The 15,752-nt window shown below is 40.3% G+C and overlaps 1 protein-coding gene across 6 annotated transcripts in view; it reads left to right on the top strand.

The window, feature by feature from the left end:
- Positions 1 to 15,752, top strand: part of Cd55b (CD55 molecule, decay accelerating factor for complement B) — a 34,572-nt gene that overhangs the window by 14,935 nt on the left and 3,885 nt on the right. The window lies entirely within an intron of this gene.

The following is a 15,752-nucleotide window of genomic DNA, read 5'->3' as shown; positions in this document are numbered from 1 at the left end:
CGAGTGTCAGTGCTTAAGTGTAGCCTGTTAACTCACTGGAAAGATGAGATCCGTGTTACAGGAAAAGGGGCTGTTTATTCATTTTTGTTTCTTTATGGACAACTGGGAGTGCTTTTAATTTCACCTGCTAGTGAGGGCACGGAGAACTGGGCATCACTGAAATTTCATGCATATATAGTGTTTTTTTTTAATTAGGTATTTTCTTCATTTATATTTTCAATGCTATCCTAAAAGTCCCCCATACGCTCCCCCCCACTCCCCTACCCACCCACTACCACTTTTTGGCCCTGGCGATCCCCTGTACTGGGGCATATAAAGTTTGCAAGTCCAATGGGCCTCTCTTTCCAGTGATGGCCGACTAGGCCATCTTTTGATACATATGCAGCTGGAGTCAAGAGCTCTGGGGTACTGGTTAGTTCATAATGTTGTTGCACCTACAAGGTTGCAGATCTCTTTAGCTCCTTGGATACTTTCTCTAGCTCCTCCATTGGGTGCCCTGTGATCCATCCAATAGCTGACTGTGAGCATCTACTTATGTGTTTGCTAGGCCCCGGCGTAGTCTCACAAGAGACAGCTATATCAGGGTCCTTTCAGCAAAATCTTGCTAGTGTATGGAATGGTGTCAGCGTTTGGAGGCTAATTATGGGATGGATCCCTGGATATGGCAATCTCTAGATGGTCCATCCTTTTGTCTCAGCTCCAAATTTTGTCTCTGTAACTTCTTCCATGGGTGTTTTGTTCCCAATTCTATGAAGGGGCAAAATGTCCACACTTTGGTCTTCATTCTTCTTGAGTTTCATGTGTTTTGCAAATCGTAACTTATATCTTGGGTATACTAAGTTTCTGGGCTAATATCCACTTATCAGTGAGTACATATCATTTGAGTTCTTTTGTGATTGGGTTACCTCACTCAGGATAATGCCCTCCAGGTCCAACCATTTGCCTAGGAATTTAATAAATTCATTCTTTTTAATAGGTGAGTAGTAGTCCGTTGTGTAAATGTACCACATTTTTTGTATCCATTCCTCTGTTGAGTGTCATGTGGGTTCTTTTCAGCTTCTGGCTATTATAAATAAGGCTGCTATGAAGATAGTGGAGCATGTGTCCTTCTTACCACTTGGGGCATCTTCTGGATATATGCCCAGGAGAGGTATTGCTGGATCCTCCGGTAGTACTATGTCCAATTTTCTGAGGAACCGCCAGACTGATTTCCAGAGTAGTTGTACAAGCTTGCAATCCCACCAAAAATGGAGGGGTGTTCCTCTTTCTCCACATTTTCGCCAGCATCTGCTGTCACCTGAATTTTTGATCTTAGCCATTCTGACTGGTGTGAGACAGAATCTCAGGGTTGTTTTGATTTGCATTTCCCTGATGATTAAGGATGTTGAACATTTTTTTCAGGTGTTTCTCAACCATTCGGTATTCCTCAGGTGAGAATTCTTTGTTTAGCCTGAGCCCCATTTTTTTAATGGGGTTATTTAATTTTCTGGAGTCCACCTTCTTGAGTTCTTTATATATATTGGATATTAGTCCTCTATCTGATTTAGGATAGGTAAAGATCCTTTCCCAATCTGTTGTTGGCCCTTTTGTCTTATTGACAGTGTCTTTTGCCTTACAGAAGCTTTGCAGTTTCATGAGGTCCCATTTGTCAATTCTCGATCTTACAGCACAAGCCATTGCTGTTTTATTCAGGAATTTTTTCTCTGTGCCAATATCTTCGAGGCTTTCCCCCACTTTCTCCTCTATAAGTTTCAGTGTCTCTGTTTTTTTTTTTTTAATTACGTATTTTCCTCAATTACATTTCCAATGCTATCCCAAAAGTTCCACACCCTACCCCCACTCCCCTACCTACCCATTCCCATTTTTTGGCCCTGGCGTTCCCCTGTACTGTGGCATATAAAGTTTGCCTGACCAATGGGCCTCTCTTTCCAGTGATGGCCGACTAGGCCATCTTTTGATACATATACAGCTAGAGTCAAGAGCTCTGGGGTACTGGTTAGTTCATAATGTTGTTCCACCGATAGGGTTGCAGATCTCTTTAGCTCCTTGGATACTTTCTCTAGCTCCTCCATTGCGGGCCCTGTGATCCATCCAATAGTTGACTGTGAGCATCCACTTCTGTGTTTGCTAGGCCCCGGCCTAGTCTCACAAGAGACAGCTATATCATGGTCCTTGCAACAAAGGCTTGCTAGTGTGTGCAATGGTGTCATCGTTTGAAGGCTAATTATGGGATGGATCCCTGGATATGGCAGTCTCTAGATGGTCCATCCTTTTGTCTCAGCTCCAAACTTTGTCTCTGTAATTCCTTCCATGGGTGATTGTTTCCAATTCTAAGAAGGAGCAAAGTGTCCACACTTTGGTCTTCGTTCTTCTTCAGTTTCATGTGTTTTGCATATTGTACCTTATATCTCGCTATACTAAGTTTCTGGGCTAATATCCACTTATCAGTGAGTACATATCATTTGAGTTCTTTTAGATTGGGTTACCTCACTCAGGATGATGCCCTCCAGGTCCAACCATTTCCCTAGGAATTTCATAAATTCATTCTTTTTAATAGCTGAGTAGTACTCCATTGTGTAAATGTATCACATTTTTTGTATCCATTCCTCTGTTGAGGGGCATCTGGGTTCTTTCCAGCTTCTGGCTATTATAAATAAGGCTGCTATGAACATAGTGGAGCATGTGTCCTTCTTACCGGTTGGGACGTCTTCTGGATATATGCCCAGGAGAGGTATTGCTGGATCCTCAAGTAGTACTATGTCCAATTTTCGGAAGAACCGCCAGACTGATTTCCAGAGTAGTTGTACAAGCTTGCAATCCCACCAACAATGGAGGAGTGTTCCTCTTTCTCCACATCCTCGCCAGCATCTGCTGTCACCTGAATTTTTGATCTTAGTCATTCTGACTGGTGTGAGGTGGAATCTCAGGGTTGTTTTGATTTGCATTTCCCTGATGATTAAGGATGTTGAACATTTTCTCAGGTGCTTCTCAGCCTTTCGGTATTCCTCGGGTGAGAATTCTTTGTTCAGCTCTGAGCCCCATCTTTTAAGGGGGTTATTTGATTTTCTGGAGTCTACCCTCTTGAGTTCTTTATATATATTGGATATTAGTCCCCTATCTGTTTTAAGATAGGTAAAGATCCTTTCCCAATCTGTTGGTGGTCTTTTTGTCTTATTGACAGTGTCTTTTGCCTTGCAGAAGCTTTGCAGTTTCATGAGGTCCCATTTGTCAATCCTCGATCTTACAGCACAAGCCATTGCTGTTCTATTCAGGATTTTTTCTCCTGTGCCCATATCTTCGATGCTTTTTCCCACTTTCTCCTCTATAAGTTTCAGTGTCTCTGGTTTTATGTGAAGTTCCTTGATCCACTTAGATTTGACCTTAGTACAAGGAGAGAGGAATGGGTCGATTCACATTCTTCTACATGATAACAACCAGTTGTGCCAGCACCATTTGTTGAAAATGCTGTCTTTCTTCCACTGGATGGTTTTAGCTCCCTTGTCGAAGATCAAGTGACCATAGGTGTGTGGGTTCATTTCTGGGTCTTCAATTCTATTCCATTGGTCTACTTTTCTGTCGCTATACCAGAACCATGCCGTTTTTATCACAATTGCTCTGTAGTACAGTTTTAGGTCAGGCATGGTGATTCCACCAGAGGTGATTTTTTTTCCTTGAGGAGAGTTTTTGCTACTCTAGGTTTTTTGTTATACCAGATGAATTTGCAGATTGCTCTTTCTAATTCGTTGAAGAATTGAGTTGGAATTTTGATGAGGATTGCATTGAATCTGTAGATTGCTTTTGGCAAGATAGCCATTTTTACAATGTTGATCCAGCCAATCCATGAGCATGGGAGATCTTTCCATCTTCTGAGATCTTCTTTAATTTCTTTCTACAGAGACTTGAAGTTCTTATCATACAGATCTTTCACTTCCTTAGAGTCACACCAAGGTATTTTATATTATTTGTGACTATTGAGAAGGGTGTTGTTTTCCTAATTTCTTTCTCAGCCTGTTTATTCTTTGTGTAGAGAAAGGCCATTCACTTGTTTGAGTTAATTTTATATCCAGCCACTTCACCGAAGCTGTTTATCAGGTTTAGGAGTTCTCTGGTGGAATTTTTAGGGCCACTTATATATACTATCATATTATCTGCAAAAAGTGATATTTTGACTTCTTCTTTTCCAGTTTGTATCCCCTTGATCTCCTTTTGTTGTCGAATTGCTCTGGCTAGGACTTCAAATACTATGTTGAATAGGTAGGGAGAAAGTGGGCAGCCTTGTCTAGTCCCTGATTTTAGTGGAATTGCTTCCAGCTTCTCACCATTTACTTTGGTGTTGGCTACTGGTTTGCTGTAGATTGCTTTTATCATGGTTAGGTATGGGCCTTGACTTCCTGACCTTTCCAAGGCTTTTATTATGAATGGGTGTTGGATTTTGTCAAATGCTCTCTCTGCATCTAACTAGATGATCATGTGGTTTTTGTCTTTGAGTTTGTTTATTTATTTTTTTTTCTTTCCATTTTTTATTAGGTATTTAGCTCATTTACATTTCCAATGCTATACCAAAAGTCCCCCATACCCACCCACCCCCACTCCCCTACCCCCCACTCCCCCTTTTTGGCCCTGGCGTTCCCCTGTTCTGGGGCATATAAAGTTTTGTTTATATAATGGATTACATTGATGGATTTACGTATATTAAACCATCCCTGCATCCCTGAAATAAAACCTACTTGGTCAGGATGGATGATTGTTTTAATGTGTTCTTGGATTCAGATAGTGAGAATTTTATTGAGTATTTTTGCATCGATATTCATAAGGGAAATTGGTCTGAAGTTCTCTATCTTTGTTGGATCTTTCTGTGGTTTAGGTATCAGAGTAATTGTGGCTTCATAGAATGAGTTGGGTAGAGTAACTTCTACTTCTATTTTGTGGAATAGTTTGTGCAGAACTGGGATTAGATCTTCTTTGAAGGTCTGATAGAACTCTGCACTAAACCCATCTGGTCCTGGGCTTTTTTTGGTTGGGAGACTATTAATGACTGCTTCTATTTCTTTAGGGGATACGGGACTGTGCAGATCGTTAACTTGATCCTGGTTTAACATTGGTACCTGGTATCTGTCTAGAAATTTGTCCACTTTGTCCAGGTTTTCCAGTTTTGTTGAGAATAGCCTTTTGTAGAAGGATCTGATGGTGTTTTGGATTTCTTCAGGATCTGTTGTTATGTCTCCCTTTTTATTTCTGATTTTGTTAATTAGGATGCTGTCCCTGTGCCCCCTAGTGAGTCTGGCTAAAGGTTTATCTATCTTGTTGATTTTTTCAAAGAACAAGCTCCTAATTTGGTTGATTCTTTGGATAGTTCTTCTTGTTTCCACTTGGTTGATTTCGCCCCTGAGTTTGATTATTTCCTGCCTTCTACTCCTCTTGGGTGAATTTGCTACCTTTTTTTCTAGAGATTTTAGGTGTGTTGTCAAGTTGCTAGTGTGTGCTCTCTCTAGTTTCTTTTTGGAGGCACTCAGAGCTATGAGTTTCCCTCTTAGAAATGCTTTCATAGTGTCCCCTAAGTTTGGGTATGTTGTGGCTTCATTTTCATTAAACTCTAAAAAGTCTTTTGTTTCTTTCTTTATTCCTTCCTTGACCAAGGTATCGTTGAGAAGACTTGTTCATTTTCCATGTGAATGTTGGCTTTCCATTATTTATGTTGTTATTGAAGATCAGCCTTAGTCCATGGTGGTCTGATAGGATGCATGGGAAGATTTCAACATTTTTGTATCTGTTGAGGCCTGTTTTGTGACCAATTATATGGTCAGTTTTGGAGAAGGTAACATGAGGTGCTGAGAAGAAGGAATATCCTTTTGTTTTAGAATAAAATGTTCTGTAGATATCTGTTAAGTCCATTTGTTTCATCACTTCTATTAGTTTCACTGTGTCCCTGTTTAGTTTCTCTTTCTACGATCTGTCTATTGATGAAAGTGGTGTGTTGAAGTCTCCCACTATTATTGTGTGAGGTGCAATATGTGCTTTGAGCTTTATTAAAGTTACTTTAATGAATGTGGCTGCCCTTGCATTCGGAGCATAGATATTCAGAATTGAGAATTCCTCTTGAAGGATTTTACCTTTGATGGGTATGAAGTGTCCCTCCTTGTCTTTTTTGATAACTTTGGGTAGGAAGTCGATTTTATTCAATATTAGAATGGCTACTCCAGCTTGTTTTTTCAGACGATTTGATTGGAATATTGTTTTCCAGCCTTTCACTCTGAAGTAGTGTCTGTCTTTTTCCCTGAGATGGGTTTTCTATAAGCAGTAGAATGTTTGTGTAGCCAGTCTGTTAGTCTATGTCTTTTTATTGGGGAATTGAGTCCATTGATAGTAAGAGATATTAAGGAAAAGTAATTGTTGCTTCTTATTATTTTTGTTTTTAGAGTTGGCATTCTCTTCTTGTGGCTGTCTTCTTTTTGGTTTGTTGAGGGATTACTTTCTTGCTTTTTCTAGGGTGTGATTTCCATCCTTGTATTTTTTTTTCTGTTATTATCCTTTGAATGGCTGGATTCGTGGAAAGATAATGTGTGAATTTGGTTTTGTCGTGGAATACTTTGGTTTCTCCATTATGGTAATTGAGAGTTTGGCTGGGTATAGTAGCCTGGGCTGGCATTTGTGTTCTCTTAGGGTCTGTATAACTTCTGTCCAGGATCTTCTGGCTTTCATAGTCTCTGGTGAAAAGTCTGGTGTAATTCTGATAGGCCTGCCTTTATATGTTACTTGACCTTTTTCCCTTACTGCTTTTAATATTCTATCTTTATTTAGTGCATTTGTTGTTCTGATTATTATGTGTCTGGAGGAATTTCTTTTCTGGTCCTGTCTATTTGGAGTTCTGTAGGCTTCTTGTATGTTCATGGGCATCTCTTTCTTTAGGTTTGGGAAGTTTTCTTCTATTATTTTGTTGAAGATATTTGCTGGCCCTTTAAGTTGAAAATCTTCATTCTCATCTACTCCTACTATCCGTAGGTTTGTTCTTCTCATTGTGTCATGTATTTCCTGGATGTTTTGAGTTAGGATCCTTTTGCACTTTGTATTTTCTTTGATTGTTGTGCCGATGTTCTCTATGGAATCTTCTGCACCTGAGATTCTCTCTTCCATCTCTTGTATTCTGTTGCTGATTCTTGCATCTATGGTTCCAGATTTCTTTCCTAGGTTTTCTATCTTCAGCGTTGCCTCACTTTGGGTTTTCTTTATTGTGTCTACTTCCCTTTTAGGTTTTGGATGGTTTTATTCAATTCCATTACCTGTTTGGTCGTGTTTTCCTGCAATTCTTTAAGGGATTTTTGTTCTTATTCTTTAAGGTCTTCTACCTGTTTAGCAGTGTTCTCCTGTATTTCTTTAAGTGAGTTATTAAAGTCCGTCTTGATGTCCTCTACCATCATCATGAGATATGCTTTTAAATCAGGGACTATCTTTTCGGGTGTGTTGGGGTGCCCAGCACTGGGTGGGGTGGGAGTGCTGCGTTCTAATGATGGTGAGTGGTCTTGGTTTCTGTTAGTAAGATTCTTATGTTTGCCTTTCGCCATATGGTAATCTTTGGAGTTAGTTTTTGTAGCTGTTTCTGCTTAGATCTTGTTCCTCAGGTGTTTATGTTAGCGTCTTTCAGCAGACCTGAAACTCTCCTGAGTTTCAGTGTTCAGAGTATTCTCTGCAGGCAAGCTCTCCTCTTACAGGGAAGGTGCCCAGATATCTGGTGTTCGAACCTGCCTCCTGGCATAAGTTGTGATCCACTCACAGAGGTCTTAAGATCCCGTGGAGGGTCCTGTTTATACCTTGTAGGTGTCCGCACACTGCACACCCAACGTACCCCGTTGCTGGCGGGGACCGGAAGGGACTTGTGCCCCCATCAGGCTGGGTTTTCTGCTTCCCTAATTAATGCAGTCTGAGATCCCGCGAGATTGGATTGGAGCAGCAGCTGTGTTCCACTCACCAGAGGTCTTAAGATACTGTGGCGCATCTTGTGGGTAGCTTGCTGGTGTCATCAGACTCCGTGTCCAAACTACCCTGGTGCTGGCGGGGACTGGGAGGGCGCATATATATTGTTATACTGCATTCTTACTCAGCTCCCTCATTCTCACTTGTTTTTGTTTACTATATGATAATATGCTAGAAATTTGCCATTTTTCCCATTTAATTCCTCGAAGAGAAGATAGAAATCATCAGATCGTCTTAATTTGCATTATCGATGCCACTGGTGTGAATTTTAAATGTTGTGACTCTTGGCTCTGCCAGAATCCATTCCCTACCCATCTCTCATTCTTATCTTCTCTCTGACAAGAATCTGTTAAGCATCTTTTCTCCTGATTAACCATACTTCATGAAATATTAATTCCATGCATACACTGTAAATCTATCTATGTTTTTATATGCTTGTACTTTTTACATATAGAAAAGTAATCTTTTTATTCTTTGGGTTAGCTCTCTTTGGCAGTATTGAGATCAGCATAGTTTTATTGCCTTTTAAGTTGACATCATCTAGAAGAAAAACAACAAAAGAACTTGTGCTTATGAATCGGTCAAACTTTGGCTTCAATCTGACTTTTTTGTTTAGTGAATATTTAACCCAACAATTAAGTTAATCTCTTGGGTCCCAGTTTTCTCATCTATGAGACAGAGTCTGTGTAATATTACATGTAATAAGGGACATGAACAATTCTAGCCTAAGTAGCAAGAGATGAAGACATGAGTCTCCAAGAAGTCACAGTATGGGGTCCTTATTCTTTCTCTGAGATAGTTTTATGCAGATACCTTGAACTCATAGAGACCTGTCTGAACCTTGGGGTTAAGAGTAAGGTTTTATTACTGTGGCAGTACACAATAATAATAAATGAAAAGAGCATCAATGCTCAATGACATCAAATAACTATTTGCCAAGGACCTCCTGTTTGCCTAGTCCTGTGCTTAATGATTGAAGGTGACCAACTGAGACAGAAAATCCTTTCAGTGTTTTATATAGTGCAGATATGCACCACTTACAGAGAATCTCAGGGAATTACTGTTCTTATTGAAGAATGGCATTTTTAAAAGTTACATAATTCTCCTTGGATCTCGTCAACTTTAAGAATGGGGGCATGTACATCATTATTGTAACTGCATCCATTGTTGCATACCACCCTCTATCCTAAGTTGCTCAACTCTTCAGTCAGTACTTACGTTTGTGTTTGGTGTTTTATCGATTACCCAGTGAATTTGAGATCATAAACAATTGCATTTATGGATAAAGGTCTTGCTTGTAACTTGAGAATTGTGCTTTTATTAGTTTCCTGCTCACTTATTTCATTTGTACTCTACAAATAGCCTCTCTTTAAAACTTTGCTTTGAGACTCAAATTCTTTACCTACAGAATGTGAGTGAAGTCCAAGGCACCTTCTTACTCTAAAATGATATCTTTTGTCAGTCACCACCTTCAATCAGATTGGAACAAGCTTACATTTAAATAAACCTTTCCCCCAGCAGTATCAGATGGCTGAGATGGCTTAGGATATTTTACTTGCTTTTCCGTCTGAGAGGACAAGTGAGTGACAGGCACTGTTGATTGCTGAGTCTCTGGTCCAAGGGAACCACATGTAGGGTGCACTTCATTCCTCCTATTGACTTCTTGGTCTTGCGTTCTAATGGTGAAACTACAGTGTATGTAGAAGCTTCTGTGTTACCAATTTCCCCTCTCAAGGCTTTGAGGCTGCTGATGTAGTAATTGGTATCCCAGGCCTCGTCAGTTTTCTGGCACTATGATCTTAAAAGTTTCTTCTTTTTTTTTTTCCTTGTGAGATTTGAATATTGTATTTAAATCACATTCTTAGCTTTAGACCTCTTTTGGAATACTGTTTCTTTCCCTTTTTAATTACTACCCTGGGGGATGTCTCCCCCCCTCTCCACCAGTCCCTGCCAGTACATTTAAGGACAGTAATGGTATTTCAAAGAAAAACGATATTAAAGTCAAAGTTCCTCCTCACACTATATGACGACTTACTCCCTTTCTATTGAATTTAACGTATGGTAATATCTGTGTGCTGTAGAGAAGCAAAGATATCCAGAAAAAGCTGGCTCATAACATCTTTAAATTGTCCATGAATAAGCAGTTTCCCACATCTGGTATGGGAAAGGAGCTAAGCCAAGCAGACCAGTTCTGAACTCCATCTTTCCGGTTTGAATCCAGAAGGTCCTTTATGCAGGCTGTGGCTTAGAGACATTTCACTTTTATCTTTAAGATGGAAAAAGACCAAACTGCCTGTTGGAGTTTGAGTGAGGCTTAAGTAGATTGTCACCCATGAAGAGAATCAAAAGGTGCTCAGCATAAAGTCAACACCCAGGCGTTAGACAGCATAGGTTAAGTCAAGCCTTATCCGAAATAGCTGATGTGCTTTGAATGGGATTAAATATAAATGGCCTAGTTGGCTCTTATATTCCCTGGTCAAGTGCGGCAATTTAAATTGATCCTATTTCATCGTGGCAGTTTAACTACTCAGAAATCAGAGAGTTTGTGCACACCGGAGTTACTTCAAAACTGACTTAATTCCTGCCTGCTTTAGTCAATTAATTAATTAGAATAACTACCTTTTAATGCTATTATTAAAGCACCATTTTAATGTTAACTCAGATTAGTTTCCTTTTTACCCCACTGTTAAACTAGCAGCTTTTAAAAAGAAAGCTTCCTCCTTCCTTTTCTTTGGCTTTACATGAATTAATGGTTTGGCATGTTTACCTGTCTCTGAGTGTACTTAGTGCCTGAGGACCAGAAGAGGGCATCAGATTCTCTGGAACTAAAGTTACAAATAGTAAACTGCCTTGGCTGGAAATTCAACCCTTGTCCTCTGGGGGAAAAAAAAAAGCTAGTGGTTTTTACTGCTGAGTCATCTCCAGTACTTGTGCACACATTATTAAAGGCTTACAGATTCCAGTTTACCTGTATTTACTGCACAGTGTCATAGAATGAACTTAAGCATCTGTGGATTTTAGAGCCATAAGGGCTTCCTGGAACCAATCTTTTTCATTCCTTAGTAGATATCAAGAGATGGCCTCCTTCAAAAAGCAGTGTTCTTTATTCTCCCAAAGTAGTGTATAGAAAGTATACGAATATTTAAACTACAAAAGGATTCACTCTTTTGTTAAGAAAACATCTCATTATCATGTCTTGGGAAATGGTCGGGAGAGCTGATCAAGGTAATTAGTATTTACAGGAATTTTTTAGTATTAGTCAAACATTCTTGGCTTTATTCTGGCAAACGCAGTAAGACATAACTTTCATGGAACATTTGAGAATGTGATCTGGAACTTAGCAAAGATGAATGTAATCACAGAAAAAGTAAAGCAGATATTCCAGCCAGAATCCTCTGGAAAAAAAAAATCAGTTTTCTACCTGTATCCTATGCTGTGTGCATTTGCTCCAGCTTTTTGTTATGTTTTGTTTTGTTTTGTTTTGTTTTGTTTTTCTGAGACAGGATTTCTCTGTATAGCTCTGGCTGTCCTGCAACTAAGTTTGTAGACCAGGCTGGCCTCAAACTCAGAAATCTGCCTGCCTCTGCCTCCAGTGCTGGGATTAAAGGCGTGGTGGTGCCTGGCTCTGCTTTCTGTTTTCATTGATGTTGACTAGTCTAGTTATAAATCATCCATTTATAGAGTGGGGGCAGCTTCCCAGAGTTGGTGTGTGGGGCCTGGAGGTGTGCTGGGGTGTGAGGTACTCCTTGCCCTCCTCCAGTCTTGTATGCACACTTTCATAGTCACTTTCCACCATGGTTTTATTAGGCTGGACAAGCTGGAGCCTTTAGGGAGTATTTGTCCTAAATTATAGTCTGGTATTTGTGTCTTAAAGCTACTTGCTTAGTGTCTGAAAGAAGAGAAATTTGTGCAACCCCCTCTCTGATGTCTTTTACACATTTAAGTAATGGTGCACGTGACCTGACATGGTGGCAAACACTGGTAATTTTAATCTCAGCAGTTGGGTGGCTGAGTCAAGAGGATCATGATTTGGGGTTCATTGACCTTTTTCCAGAGGTTTAGCTGTGGTGGGTAAGCACTGACTTTAAGAGTGTGTCTTTACTCTCCCAGTTTTATCCTTATTAATTAAAAATGACAAGGGATAGAGTTGATGCATGTGAGGTGCTTATGTAGCTCCCTCCAGCCATCTTGTGTCTATCAGAGGGTTTGTCTAGTTCCCTAGAAACATGGAGTTTATATTGTAAGGATGTGTTTAGGGAAGGCTGTACAAGTAAATTCTTGGTCTTGTTATTTGATTGAATTTGAAGTGATTTTAGTGGGATTGCTTCCAGCTTCTCACCATTTACTTTGATGTTGGCTACTAGTTTGCTGTAGATTGCTTTTATCATGTTTAGGTATGGGCCTTGAATTCCTGATCTTTCCAAGACTTTTATCATGAATGGGTGTTGGATCTTGTCGAATGCTTTTTCCGCATCTAACGAGATGATCATGTGGTTTTTGTCTTTGAGTTTGTTTATATAATGGATTACATTGATGGATTTTCGTATATTAAACCATCCCTGCATCCCTGGAATAAAACCTACTTGGTCAGGATGGATGATTGCTTTAATGTGTTCTTGGATTCAGTTAGCGAGAATTTTATTGAGGATTTTTGCATCGATATTCATAAGGGAAATTGGTCTGAAGTTCTCTATCTTTGTTGGATCTTTCTGTGGTTTAGGTATCAGAGTAATTGTGGCTTCATAGAATGAGTTAGGTAGAGTTCCCTCTACTTCTATTTTGTGGAATAGTTTGTGCAGAACTGGGATTAGATCTTCTTTGAAGGTCTGGTAGAACTCTGCACTAAACCCATCTGGTCCTGGGCTTTTTTTTTGGCTGGGAGACTATTAATGACTGCTTCTATTTCCTTAGGGGATATGGGACTGTTTAGATCGTTAACTTGATCCTGATTTAACTTTGGTACCTGGTATCTGTCTAGAAATTTGTCCACTTTGTCCAGGTTTTCCAGTTTTGTTGAGTATAGCCTTTTGTAGAAGGATCTGATGGTGTTTTGGATTTCTTCAGGATCTGTTGTTATGTCTCTCTTTTCATTTCTGATTTTGTTAATTAGGATGTTGTCCCTGTGCCCTCTAGTGAGTCTAGCTAAGGGTTTATCTATCTTGTTGATTTTTCTCAAAGAACCAACTCCTCGTTTGGTTAATTCTTTGAATAGTTCTTCTTGTTTCCACTTGGTTGATTTCACCTCTGAGTTTGATTATTAATGAAGACCAAAGTGTGGACACTTTGCTCATTCTTAGAATTGGAAACAATCACCCATGGAAGGAGTTACAGAGACAAAGTTTGGAGCTGAGACAAAAGGATGGTCCATCTAGAGACTGCCATATCCAGGGATCCATCCCATAATTAGCCTCCAAGTGATGACACCATTGCATACACTAGCAAACCTTTGTTGCAAGGACGGTGATATAGCTGTCCCTTGTGAGACTAGGCCGGGGCCTAGCAAACACAGAAGTGGATGCTCACAGTCTACTATTGGATGGATCACAGGGCCCCCAATGGAGGAGCTAGAGAAAGTACCCAAGGAGCTAAAGAGATCTGCAACCCTATCGGTGGAACAACAATATGAACTAACCAGTACCCCAGAGCTCTTGACTCTAGCTGCATATGTATCAAAAGATGACCTAGTCAGCCATCACTGGAAAGAGAGGCCCATTGGTCAGGCAAACATTATATGCCCCAGTACAGGGGAACGCCTGGGCCAAAAAATGGGAATGGGTGGGTAGGGGAGTGGGGGACTTTTGGGATAGCATTGGAAATGTAATTGAAGAAAATACGTAATAAAAAAAATTTAAAAAAAAAGAGATTGAAGTGAGATCACCGAGTTAGCATTTCCTTCTTTTACTGCCCAGTGCTTATAATACGCAAGCACATTAGCCCACTGCCAGGTTTCATAAGTTAAGTGTGACATGATACTTTGAAATTCTAGTTAATTATGAATGGTATCGATGATTTAGTAAGACCACATTTCTATGTCTCACAAAATGTCTGTCAAGACAGTTGGCTTATCGTTTCTGCAGACATGGGTAATAGCATCTTAAGTTTCAGTTACTGCCAGAGTTGTTTGTTGAAATTAACTGTTTGTTGAATGAATGGCTCATATCCCGATTCTTTCTTTACTGTGATGTACATCATCACTTACTTTAAAAACTTTGTCGTTTGAGAATTTCATAAATGGATGTCTTTAAAGGTTTTTTTTATCTTTACATGCGTGACTGTTTTGTCTGCATCTATATATGTGCACCCCCTGTGTCAAGTGCCCTATGGGCCAGAGGAGTCAGTAGATTTCTTGGCACTGGAGTTAGAGCTGCTGTGTATGAGGGGCTCTGGGAATTGAACCCCAGTCATCACGAAAAGCAGGCGTTGTTCTTGGATCAGTGAGCCATCTCTTTAGCTCATGACTATGTTTTGATCAGTGTCCCTACTCCCTCCCTCCAAGCTCCTCCTATGCCCATACCACTGGGTTTTCCTTCTAATCTCATGGACTTTTTAAAAACCTACTGAGTCCTCTTAGTGCTGCCAGTCTGAGTTGCCATAGGCCTGACCACTGGAGTGTGAGCATCATATTAGGGGCTGCATCCAAAGAACAGTGACTCTGCCTATCCCCAGCATCCATTTATTTTACATTTTACAATACATTTATCATATTTTCAGTGTCTTTACCAGGAGTACCTCAGAGAGGCTTTCCCTAGGAAACTGGGGATTTTCAGTGGCTTGATTTTGGGAGGTCTTGTAAATGGCTACTCTGAGACTGTGTGAAATAGCTCTGCTGTAACTAAAAAACCCCTTTAGCACCTTGGGTACTTTCTTCAGCTCCCTAATTGGGGACCCTGTGAGCATCCACTTCTGTATTTGTTAGGCACTGGCAGAGCCTCTCAGGAGACAGCTATATCAGGCTCCTGTCAATAAGATCTTGTTGGCATCCAAGGTTATATGCCCCAGTATAGGGGAGTGCCAGGGCCAGGAAGCAGGAGTGTGGATTGGTAAACAGGGGGAGGGAGAAGGGGATAACGGATTTTCAGAGGAGAAACTAGAAAAGGGGATAACATTTGAAATGTAAATAAAATAATTCTTAAGAAAAAACTAAACAAAGAAAACACAGTTTCACAAATGTCCTCCACTAACCCCTAGTTCTTACAGTCTTACTACTACTTCTTCTGAGATCGTACATGGCCAAAGAGGAAGGGGTGCGATAAAGATATCTCTTTTATTCTCGTTATCTGCACTCTGGGCACTTGTGAGTCAGTGTTAATCACCATCTAGATGCATCTTCTAAGCATCTCTGAAGAGGACCAAGAGCTTTCCTGATCTATGGGTGTAAAAATAGGGACTTGGGGGCAATTTAACACTGTGCTCAGTTAGTAGGACATTAGAAGGAGGATTTCCCATAGGGCCTGTTTCTTACTTAGCCATGGGTACTTGGACTAGTTAACACTACCAGTCTCTAGGAAAGGCCTGAAATCCAACCAGCAGTTGGTTGTCTCCACTAGATTCATGCCATTGTGGTCTCAGTGGGTACATCTTGCCAGCCTAGTCCTTCCTCCACTGACATGGTCCATAACTGGGTAAGATGGCTGATGACTTCCCCATGAATAGCATATACAGCACCTTCAGCTACTATGGAAGTTAGGCAGTGGAGATGAGTGTGGTCAGTCCCAGCTTGCATTCCCAGTGTCTTATGGTGGTTCCTGAAACAGTGTCTGACCATCAAGTTCAGGAGGGTAACC

Source organism: Mus musculus, chromosome 1, assembly GCF_000001635.26.
Source record: "Mus musculus strain C57BL/6J chromosome 1, GRCm38.p6 C57BL/6J".
Lineage (NCBI taxonomy): Eukaryota > Metazoa > Chordata > Mammalia > Rodentia > Muridae > Mus > Mus musculus.
Note: the sequence above shows the minus strand (reverse complement) of the source record. Positions and strands in the feature narration are given on the sequence as shown.